At 46.2% G+C, this 10,880-nt stretch overlaps 1 pseudogene across 1 annotated transcript; it reads left to right on the forward strand.

Moving 5' to 3' along the window:
- Positions 1 to 7,073: 7,073 nt before the first annotated feature.
- LOC311167050 (small ribosomal subunit protein uS11-like) lies at positions 7,074 to 7,827 on the forward strand (annotated as a pseudogene). The gene is made up of 2 exons: positions 7,074 to 7,390; positions 7,690 to 7,827. The product of its transcript is annotated as a small ribosomal subunit protein uS11-like (transcript).
- Positions 7,828 to 10,880: the final 3,053 nt, after the last annotated feature.

A 10,880-nucleotide genomic window follows, 5' to 3' on the forward strand; every position in this document is an offset into this window, starting at 1 on the left:
AGATCTGCCTATTCTGTTCCCCATCTGTCTCTGGTGAATCCTCTCACTCCCCTGAACCTCTGGCCTGTACCCCCAGCTCTTGTATGCATAATAAATAAATCTTTGAAAAAAAAAGAAAACTAGAAAATATCACTGAAAAACCTAAATAAATGGGAAGACATCCTGTGTTTTGTTTGGACTAGAAGACATAATATTGTCAGGAGGGCAAGACTCCCCAAATTAGTCTATAACTCAATGCAATTTCTGTTAAAATTTCAACTGCCTTTTTTTTTGTGGAAATGGACAAGCTGATACTAAAATTCAAATGGCGATTCAAGGAACCCTAAGCTGTCAAAACAATCATGAAAATGGACAAAGTTGGAGAATTCACATTTCTACTTTCAAAACTTACTACAGTGCTACAGTAATCAAGACATGTGGTGGTAACAGAAGGATAGTCAAGGAAACCAAATAGAACTGGGAGTCCAGAAATAAACCCACGCATCTATGATCAATTGATTTTTGACGAGAGTATGTTGACCGCAGACAAAAAAACCAACCAGTTGTTTTACCAACCAAATGGATTTATTTGGAAACAACCACAGAAGGCAACTTGGAAAGTGCTAACTCATGGAGCGACAGGCCTACCCTTCCGTCAAAACAAAGTGAGGACCCTCTATGTAGATTTTAGTGCTGTTACCAAAAAGCTCATTTGAGGAAACTGGGAATTGAGCTTTGGTGGCTGATCATTGTTTGGTATACAGCATTCTCTGACTGATGGAGCTGTTGCTGAGCAAAGAGGAAATTCTTCCTTTCACTTGAGATCTTAATTAAATATAGTCTGTATATTAATTTACACAGGTGTCAAGACCATTCACTAAGGAAAAAAAGTCTTTTCAACAGATGATGTTTGGGGCCTTCCTGGTGGCACAAGGGGTTAAGCACCACACGATGAAGCAATCCGCAGCCTCTGCAGCACGAGTTCAATCCCCCCGCTGGCCAGGGAGCAACCCATATGGCGCGGCAGACCTCTCCTGTCTCGCCCGCTGCTCCCCTCAGCAGTGCGTTTCAGTCAATCCACCTGTTCTGCTCCCCACTCTGTCTCTGGTGAATCCTCTCACCCTCAGCACCTCTGACCTGTACCCCAGTTCTTGTATGCATAAATAAATAAATCTTTAAAAAAAAGTTGTTTGGACAAGTGGATTTCCATATCCAAAAGAATGAATCAGAACAAAATAAAAAAGAATGAATAGGGGTCCCTATATCACTCCATATCCAAAAACTATAATAACTCAAAATGCATCAAAGACTAAATGGGAGAGCAAAAACTGTGTAACTATTAGACGAAAACAAGAGGTAAACCTTCGTGATCTTGGATTAGGGAATAAACACACATATATATACAGAATCTCAACATCTCTAGGAGATTATAGGAATCCATGGTAATAGTAGCTGCACTTTTGGAGGAAAATAGCATAGTTGAAGGATGGGAAGAGGGTAATTAAATTCAATGTTCATTTATTTTTAGCTTTTGAACATTCTACCATGTGCTTATTACATGTATTTTGAAATACAATTTAATTTAAAAGAAACAAAAGCAGATGGCAGGTCAGTTCTGGCACAGGGCTCTCGTTTGTCTCACTAACTCCATGTCAGATTGACTCCATGTAAAGGGAAAATCCTTTCTCTCCTGGGTCTCCTTTTACACTCACATGAGTCTGCACGTCTTTACTTCTGACGCCAGATGTGTGGTGTGCTCCACAGATCAGGCAATCCTGTTATAGCAGCTGCTGTCCAACAGTTGACCTCCATTCTGATACTTTCTACCTGGACGTCATGTCGAATCACACAGGTTAAGCGCTCAGTCTACAAAACTGCCCCCCCCATACACATTTCAGATGGTAATTGCAAGTTCAGCTTGTCACCCGTGCTTCTGAACAATGGGCTAAATTGGAAGTTCCAATCACCTCTCCTCAAATGCAATTAGTTAGAGCAGCTCCCAGAACTCAGCAAAATATTTACTTAATACATTACCAGTGTATTATGTCAAATGACAAAAATAACGCAATTTAGTAAATGAGTTTGACGTTCTTTATTCAAGGGAAAACAGTTGGTAAAGTGGGGGAGTGCAGTGCCTCTTGGAGCGCTCTCCTGAGGGGGCTGGGCAGGAGTGGCTTTCTTAGAGCGTGAGAAGATGGAACATGCACAATTGTCTCGAAGGCCAGGGATTTCCTTGTAAGTCTGGCCGGTCCTATTTTCCAGGGTCAGGTGAGCTAGCCAAAGCTGACCTGGAGGACTATGATTGGTGTGTGTTAGTTTTCCTTGACAGTGAGACATTTCCTATCAGTGCAGCCTGACTTATGTTTAGATTTGTGAGCTGGGTCACGCCACTGGGGTGGTCTCCATTGTGTGGGTTCTAATATGCTAATAAACTATCAATTAGAAAAAGATGTAATTCAGGAACTGCCATATGGAAGAGATACCTAGGACGAAGTACGTGGCAGTGGCCCAGAGCGCCCGTGATCCCGAAGCACGCCACTCTCCAGGCATGCCCGTGTGTTTACCAACCTGGAATTTGTTCCAAACCCCATCCTTTTGGGGTTTTATAGAGATTTCATTGTGTCAGCACAAGCGATTAATTCTGTGGCCAATCGCTTCTCTGTTTTTTGACTAGATCGAGTGTAACTCTGTGGCCACTTCGATCAAATCTGTGATTGAACTAAATTTCCTGCCCCTTGCATAAAGGGAAATCTTTTATGATTTGCCCTGGAGGGGCAAGTTCCAAACATTTATCGGGTGCCTCCTTCCCCAGCCACAAGCCCCCATTCTAGGCAGCTTTCCAAAAGTCACGCAGTTAACATAAACTTGGGTGGGGTCAAGGGGCTTGCGGTCACCTTCATGCTTCTGGAGCTGTTTCAGGAACTGGGACAAAAGACCAAGTATTATAACAGATGATGCTTCCATCGTGCTTCTTGCTTATGAAATCTCATGGGTTTTAAGGAGCTCTGTGCCATAAATGGGTGGAAGACTGAATCTGTATTTCTTATAAATCACAGTATCACAGCCTCTTATTATGGGGCACCACTGAAATCGTCAGTGCACTCTGTCCCCATTAAATAATGAATCTATTGCCCTAGAATGTTGTATTAATTAGAAAAAGCCAGTAGCCACAACAAATAAACCCCCCAAATACATGAGACTTGTAAAGGGAGAAAAATAACTTCCCCTCTGCTCTTCTAGATTATTGGCTAACACACAAATTAGGGAAAAAAAGTTTAGAACCTCCCTGGTGGCTCAGGTGTTAAAGACTCAGCGCTATCAAGCTATTGCCAGCCTCTATGGAATAAGTTGGGAGCAAACCCATATGGCACAGCATACCTCTCCTGTCTTTCAGTAGATCCACCTGCCACCTGTTCTGCTCCCCATTTTGTCTCTGGTGAATCCTCTCACCCCCTGCACCTCTGGCCTACACCCCAGTTCTTGTGTGCATAAATAAGTAACAAAATCTTTTTAAAAGAAAGAGTTTAATAATGTCTACCTCCTACATACATGGAGGAGGCCCAGGATAACAGAACAACACACGGAAAAGGCCTAAGCCCCCTCCTTAAATAGCATCTTCAGCTAAAGACAAAGACTGTCGATGGGTCGCAGATCAATTACTGGGGGTTACCAGGAAAGTCACTGTGAACAAGGGCATGGTTGCTATGCAGATGTAAGTTGCTGCTTTCTCTTTAGCTAAGAAATAAAGAGAGTTGGTCGCCCTCACTTAAATACCCCCCAGACACCCTCACAAATGAAGATTTCCCTTTATGCATGTAAATATTTCTTACAAAAGAGACTTTCTACTCTGTTTTCAGAACTTTTCCTATGTCTGCTGCTTCTTAAAAATAACCAGACTAAAATAACCTTATGCCAAAGAGATATATTTTGAGGTGGTACATTTTGCTCCCCTACAGGTCCACACACAAAAGAATTCTAAAATCATATCACCAGTCTGAAATCAAGATGCTTGTGGGACTGCAGTCTTCCAGAGGCTTCGGGGAAGAAACTGTTCCTTGTCTCTTTCAGTTGCCAGTGGGGACAAGCAGTCTTGGTTAATAGCTACATCCCCCCAATGTTTTAGGGCAAGATCTTAAAATCACATGTTGTTCGGGCCTCCCCTGGTGGCACAGCAGTTGAGCGCTGCACTGTGAAGCTGCCCGCAGCCTCTGCAGAGTCACTTCGATCCCCGGCCCCTGGTGAGGGTCCCACATGGCACGCAGACCTCTCCTACCACCCGCTGCTCCCCTCAGCAGTGTATTTCAATCAATCTGCCTGTTCTGCTCCCCACTCTGTCTCTGGTGAAGCCTCTCAACCCCCACACTTCTGGCCTGCACCCCAGCTCTTGTATGCATAAATAAGTAAATCTTTAAAAAAATGTAAAATAAAAAAGTAAATACCATACTAGTTATTTTAACAAAGAGACTGTAAGATGGAGTATTGGTTAAATAGGGCCTGGAGGACTAAAAACAGGACACTGAGGAAACACAGAGATCCGTGCTACTTGAGAAACCAGTTCCCATGGAAGAGCTAGGAGAGGCAGGAACAAAAGGAAGATCCTAAAGGTTTGGGAGTGAGTATTGGACCTCTGTGGGGGTCCAATGACTGCTACTACCCCAATAGCTCCAAGAAGTGGCCTGCTAGAATTGGGGCTCAGACCTGCCTTGAGGGGACCTTGAGAAGATATTGTGTCACTGATATTAGTACATCATGTGGCTGTGGAGAAGCTGGAGTTGGGCTCCCCAAATTAGTCAGAAACTGGAACCAACTGCTCTGCCTGGGGGGGGTCATGCTTGCTCCCTGGCCGGGGGTGGGGTGGGGTAGGTCAGGTAAGTACACTAGTCTTCCTGAATTTTTGCTTTCTTAAGTTTCAGTTACCCACAGTCAACCAACAATCAACCATGGTCCCAAAATATTACATACAGGTCTCCCTTGTGGTGCAGGTGTTAAGTCTCAGACTTATTAAGCTGTCACTGCTGTGGTCTGAGTTCAATCCCCAGCCAGGGAGCTACCCACATGGTGCAGCAGACCTCTCCTGTCTTGCCCACTGCTCCCCTCAGCAGTGTATTTCAGTAGATCCACCTGTTTTGTTCCCCACTCTGTCTCTGGTGAATCCTCTCACCTCCCCCCCTGCACCTCTTGCCTACATCCCAGTTCTTGTATGCATAAATAGATATATCTTTTGGGCCTCCCCGGTGGCACAGCGGTTGAGCGCTGGGTAGCGAACCTGCCCTCAGCCTCTGCTGCGCCAGTTCGATCCCCGGCTGCTCCCCAGCCACCAGAGGAGGGTCCCACATGGCGCGCAGACCTCTCCTGCCGCCTGCTGCTCCCCTCAGCAGTGTACTTCGGTCCTTCTGCCTGCTCTGCTCCCCACTCTGGCTCTGGTGAATCCTCTCACCCTCCCACGCTTCTGACTGTACCCAGTGCTTGTATAAACAAAACAAACAAACAAACAAATAAATAAATAAACATGTCTCTATAAAATTAAAAAAAAAAGATATATCTTTTTTGAAAATTGCATACAATAAGATACTTTGAGAGGCCATATCAACATAAATTTTTTTTAAAGTTTTTTTTTTTTTTATAGAGGCATGTTTTATTTGTTTGTTTGTTTGTTTGTTTTTGTTTATACATGCACTGGGTACAGTCAGAAGCGCGGGAGGGTGAGAGAATTCACCAGAGCCAGAGCGGGGAGCAGAGCAGGCAGAAGGACCGAAGCACACTGCTGAGGGGAGCAGCGGGCGGCAGGAGAGGTCTGCGCGCCATGTGGGACCCTCCTCCGATGGCCGGGGAGCAGCCGGGGATCGAACCGGCGCCGCAGAGGCCGCGGGCAGCTTCGCAACCCAGCGCTCTACCGCTGCGCCACCGGGGAGGCCCCAACATAAATTTTAACAAAGTAAATTGCTATAATTGTTCTATTTTTGATTGTTATTGATTATCTAGGTATGTATGTATAGGGAAAAACAGCACATATAAGATTCGCTGATCTGCTAGGTTTCACACAGCCACAGGAGGCCTGGGGAGGCAGCCCCACAGTTAAGTAGGCCTTCCAGTCTCCCTCTAGTGCCCCCTGCTGGCAGAAGAGTACAGTGAGCCAACTGAAGAGAAATGTGGTAGAATTCCTGCTCTGACATTTCAGAGTAGAATATAAGAATGTAGAATTAGGGGCCTTAACCCCTTGCACGGGGTTAAGCACAGCACCATAAAGCTGCCCACAACCTCTGCAGCACAAGTTTAATCCCCAGCCAGCCACGGAGCAGCCTACATGGAGCAGCAGACCTCTCCTGTCTCACCCGCTGCTCCCCTCAGCAGTGTGTTTCAGTCTGTCTGCCTGTTCTGTTCCACACTCTGTCTCCAGTGAATCCTCTCACCCCTCAAACCTCTGGCCTGTCCCCCAGCTCTTGTACGCATAAATAAATAAATTTTTTAAAAATGAATGTAGGGCCTCCCTGGTGGCGCAGCGGTTGAGCGCTGGGCTGCGAAGCTGCCCGCAGCCTCTGCAGCGCCGGTTCAATCCCCGGCCGCTGGCGAGAGTCCCCCATGGCGCGCAGACCTCTCCTGCCCTGCCTGCTGCTCCCCTCAGCAATGTATTTCATCAGTCTGCCTGTTCTGTTCCCCACTCTGGCTCTGGTGAATCCTCTCACCCTCCCGCACATCTGACTGTACCCAGTGCTTGTATAAATAAATAAATAAATCTAAAAAAAAAAAAAAAAAGAATGTAATATTGGAACTGAAAAACAAGAACAGGCACAGTTGCCCCTTTAGCTACCCAACATTCACACCAAACCCTCTAACTACATTTTGACTTCCATTCCAGTGCACAGCTCTTCAGGCATGAAAACATTTCCCTTCTTTCCCTAAAATGGGCAGCTCCAAGTCCCTGTAGCCAACTCTAAATGTTGTTGCTTACAACTTGACTGAATCACAACCTAGAGACTAAGTTATATTCTGTAACCTAGAGAGTAAATTGTAATGTTGACCCCCAATAAAAATCCTTCTATAAAATAAAAGGAGTCGCTCTTTCCGGTGGTGGAGTCTGGAGAAGATACGCAGAAATGGCACCTCACAAGGGGAAGGAAAAGAAGGAAGAACAGGTCATCAGCCTCGGACCGCAGGTGGCTGAAGGAGAAAATGCATTTGGTGTCTGCCACATCTTTGCATCCTTCAATGACACTTTCGTCCGTGTCACTGATCTCTCTGGTGAGGAAACCATCTGCATGTAACTGGTGGGATGAAGGTGAAGGCTGACTGAGATGAATCCTCGCCATATGCTGCTATGTTGGCAGCCCAGGATGTGGCCCAGAGGTGCAAGGAACTGGGCATCACTGCCCTCCACATCAAACTCCGGGCTACAGGAGGAAACCGGACCAAGACTCCTGGGTTGGGCCTCCCTGGTGGCGCAGCGGTTGAGCGCTGGGCTACGAAGCTGCCCGCAGCCTCTGCAGCACCAGTTCGATTCCCGGCCACCGGCGAGGGTCCCACATGGCGGCACAGACCTCTCCTGCTGCATCCGCTGCTCCTCTCAGCAGTGTATTTCATTGGTCTGCCTGTTCTGCTCCCTGCTCTGGCTCTGGTGAATTCTCTCACCCTCCCACACTTCTGACTGTACCCAGTGCTTATATAAATAAATCTTAAATATATATATTTAAAAAAGGATTAAAAAAAAAAAAGACTCCTGGACCTGGGGCACAGTCAGCCCTCAGAGCCCTTGCCCGCTCATGAACAAATATTGGGCGGATTGAGGATGTCACCCCCATCCCCTCTGATAGCACCCGCAGGAAGGGGGGTCGCCGTGGTCGCTGTCTGTAAGCAGGACTCTTCAAATTATTTTCTGCTAAAATAAATTGTCTTCTTGTAAAAAAAAAAAATTAAAAAAAATAAAAGGAGTAATTGAGGACAGGAGGTGGGGAAGAAATTCATGTGTGTCTCTATATGTGTGGTGTGTGTGTTATAGGTAGAGTGCTGCACCTCCCCCTGCAGTGACCTTTAGGGCTAACCGTCCCTAGGTCCGGCTGGGCAACCAGCGCGCGCGGGGTGGGGGTGGGGGGGGGGGAGAACAGCCTGAAGCAGAGGAAGTTCAGCGGAAGTTCCCTGAAAAGGCAGAAGCTTATCAAAAGACAACGACCACCAAGAACCACTACAAGAATGCTAAAAATCTTATCCCGTCTTTCTAGAACTACAAACTTTAATCCCTTATCTGTCTTTCTAAACTTCCTTCTTTCTTCTATAATGGTCATTGTTTGTTATGTAGATCACCTCCCTGATGGTGATAGACTGAGCCCATGAGCAAGCTGATTTCATTGATATTCATTCCTGTGCTTTTGGAAAACATATATATACTGGTCACAAACTCAAAGAAAATTACACTCAGATTTTCACTCTTGAAGTGTGTCTGTTTGTCATTTCTTTCGCCGACGCCCTGACCACCCTGCACGCTTCTCTCAACCCTGAGGTGGCCTCATCGTCTACTGCTGTGCTGGTCCGCGGCAGTAGAGTTGTGTCCCCACCAAGGAGAAGTTGACTTCATTTAGGAATAAGGCCTTTGCAAATGTCATAGGGTTAATATGAGAACATTAGGAAGGGCCCTTAGCCTCATGTGACTAAAGACACGGGAAGAGCACCATGGTGGAAGAAGTGATGGCGTGATGGGTCTATAAGCCAAGGAACACCGAGTAGCCAAGGACTGCCAGGAGCCCACAGAAGTTGAGAGAGGCAAGAAAGGATTCTTCCCTAGAGGCTTTGGGGAGAACATGATTCTGCCGATGCTTTGATTTCAGGCTTCCATCCCCTGAACTGCAAGAAAATAAATGTCTGCTGTTTTTTAAAGCCACCTAGCTTTGTTATGGCAGTCCTAGGAAACTAATTGTGAGTGTGTGTGTGTGTGTGCGCGCGTGTATGCATATGTGTGTGTGCATGTGTGTGTACATAAAGAGCAAGAAAGCAAATATAAGGGTCTATTCTTATTTTTGTAACTCACAAGATCATAGTTGATGTTAACAACGTCTTTCTTCCATCCCTTATTCTGTTCCCTATGCCGTCAACTAGGCCCTCGCCTGCTCACCTGGCTGAGTTCTTTGTTTGATGGGCTGTAGCTTTTTGTTTAATTCTTGAAAAATGTGAATTCTCAGTGGTGCTTTCTTTTGTTGGTTACCATCATTTCTATTAGCTTTTCCTTTGGAATGTCAAAGTCCTAAGAGACATCTCAGAGAATATCTCAGGTTCTAGCCATAGTTCTCAACTCGGTGTATAATAAGCAGCCTTATTTTTCCTTGATTATCAGTTTCGATCATTCCAAAAATTAGAGAAACCCCTTCCTTTGCTTTTTGGCTCACTGACCTGAGGACCCCTGATATCGCCAGGTGGAGGATTCAGACTGACGCGTCAGCATGAACCCCCATGGCAGATGCCCTCTTCTGCTGGGAACGATGCCCTTTATCAGCAGAGCGGAGCATTACAGGAAAAGGAAGCAAAAATTCTCTGAATAGATTACTAGGTGTGATTGAGAGAGGAACTACTTAACATTTCCATCCTTTGATTCCCAAATCTGTATGTTCTGGGTGCTTCTTCAAAGAACCTGTAGGTTCACCCTGTAAGATGAACCTTGACCCTGTAAGATGAACCCTTATGACTGGGGGAGGCAGATAGCACCCCACACGGTATATGGACGCCTCAGGTGCACAGTATTTGATGTCCATGGCAAAACATTCCGTCTCTACTGGGCCTTCTAGCAAAGTCAAAAGGAAAGTAGTTGCCTGCAGCAGAGGGCGTGGGATTGTTCCAAAGCTTAGATGTGTGAGCTCTGCCTCTTCATTGCAGCTGCCCCATGACCCATTTGTCACTAATACGTCCACCCGCATTTGATCTTTGGGTCGAGAGGCCCGAGTGGTACAGCCACTTGCACTGCAGCCCAAGCTGCTGCCGAGCCTGCTCCTTCCTCTACTCCCGCCCCCAAACCTCAGCACACAGGTCAGAGCTGCATGCCCCTGCGTGGTACACACACCCCCTGGATTCCGTTCCCGGGGCTGCCACAAATGACCACATACAGGGAAGGCTTAAAATAACAGAAATTAATTTTCTCCTATGGAGATGGGAAGACTAAAATCAGTGTGTTGTGGCTCCATTCCCTGAGCCTGGTTTCTGGGAGTTCCCAGCAATCCTTGCTGTGTCCTGGCTGGTAGGCACATCACTCTAACCTGTGCACGTGGCCTTCTGCCAATGTCTTCACAGGACATTATTTCCTCCTCTTATAAGGACACCAGCCATATTAGACGAGGGCATTCTAATGACTTCCTCTCAACTTGATTACTTCTGCAAAGACTCTATTTCTAATTGAGGTCTCATTTGGAACAGAGTACTGGGGGTAAAGATGTTAATGTGTCCAGGCCTCCATGGTGGCGCAAGGGGTTAAGTCTTAGCACTACGAAGCTATCCACAGTCACTGCATCACCAGTTCAATCCCCAGTCAGGGAGCTAACCCACATGGCACAGCAGACCTCTCCTGACTCACCCGTTGTTCCCCTCAGCAGAGTATTTCAATCAAGCTACCTATTCTGCTCCCTGCTCTGTCTTTGGTGAATCCTCTCACCCCCACACCTCTGACCTGTACCCCAATTCTTGAATGCATAAATAAATAAAGCTTTTTTAAAAAGATGCCAATGTGTCATTTTGGGAAACAATGTGAACATAAAGCCCCTCCCCCACAAAAGGAAAAAGACCCATAAAACATTGGGCCTTCTCCTTAGTCACAGGAAGAACAAGATTCACCTTTAAGATAATAACCCAATCTGGGCCTCCCTGGTGGCACAAGGGGTTAAGATGCAACCTATGAAGCTACCCACAGCCACTGCAGCATGAGTTCAATC

The sequence above is a fragment of the Talpa europaea genome (genome assembly GCF_964194135.1).
Source record: "Talpa europaea genome assembly, chromosome: 2".
Taxonomy (NCBI): domain Eukaryota; kingdom Metazoa; phylum Chordata; class Mammalia; order Eulipotyphla; family Talpidae; genus Talpa; species Talpa europaea.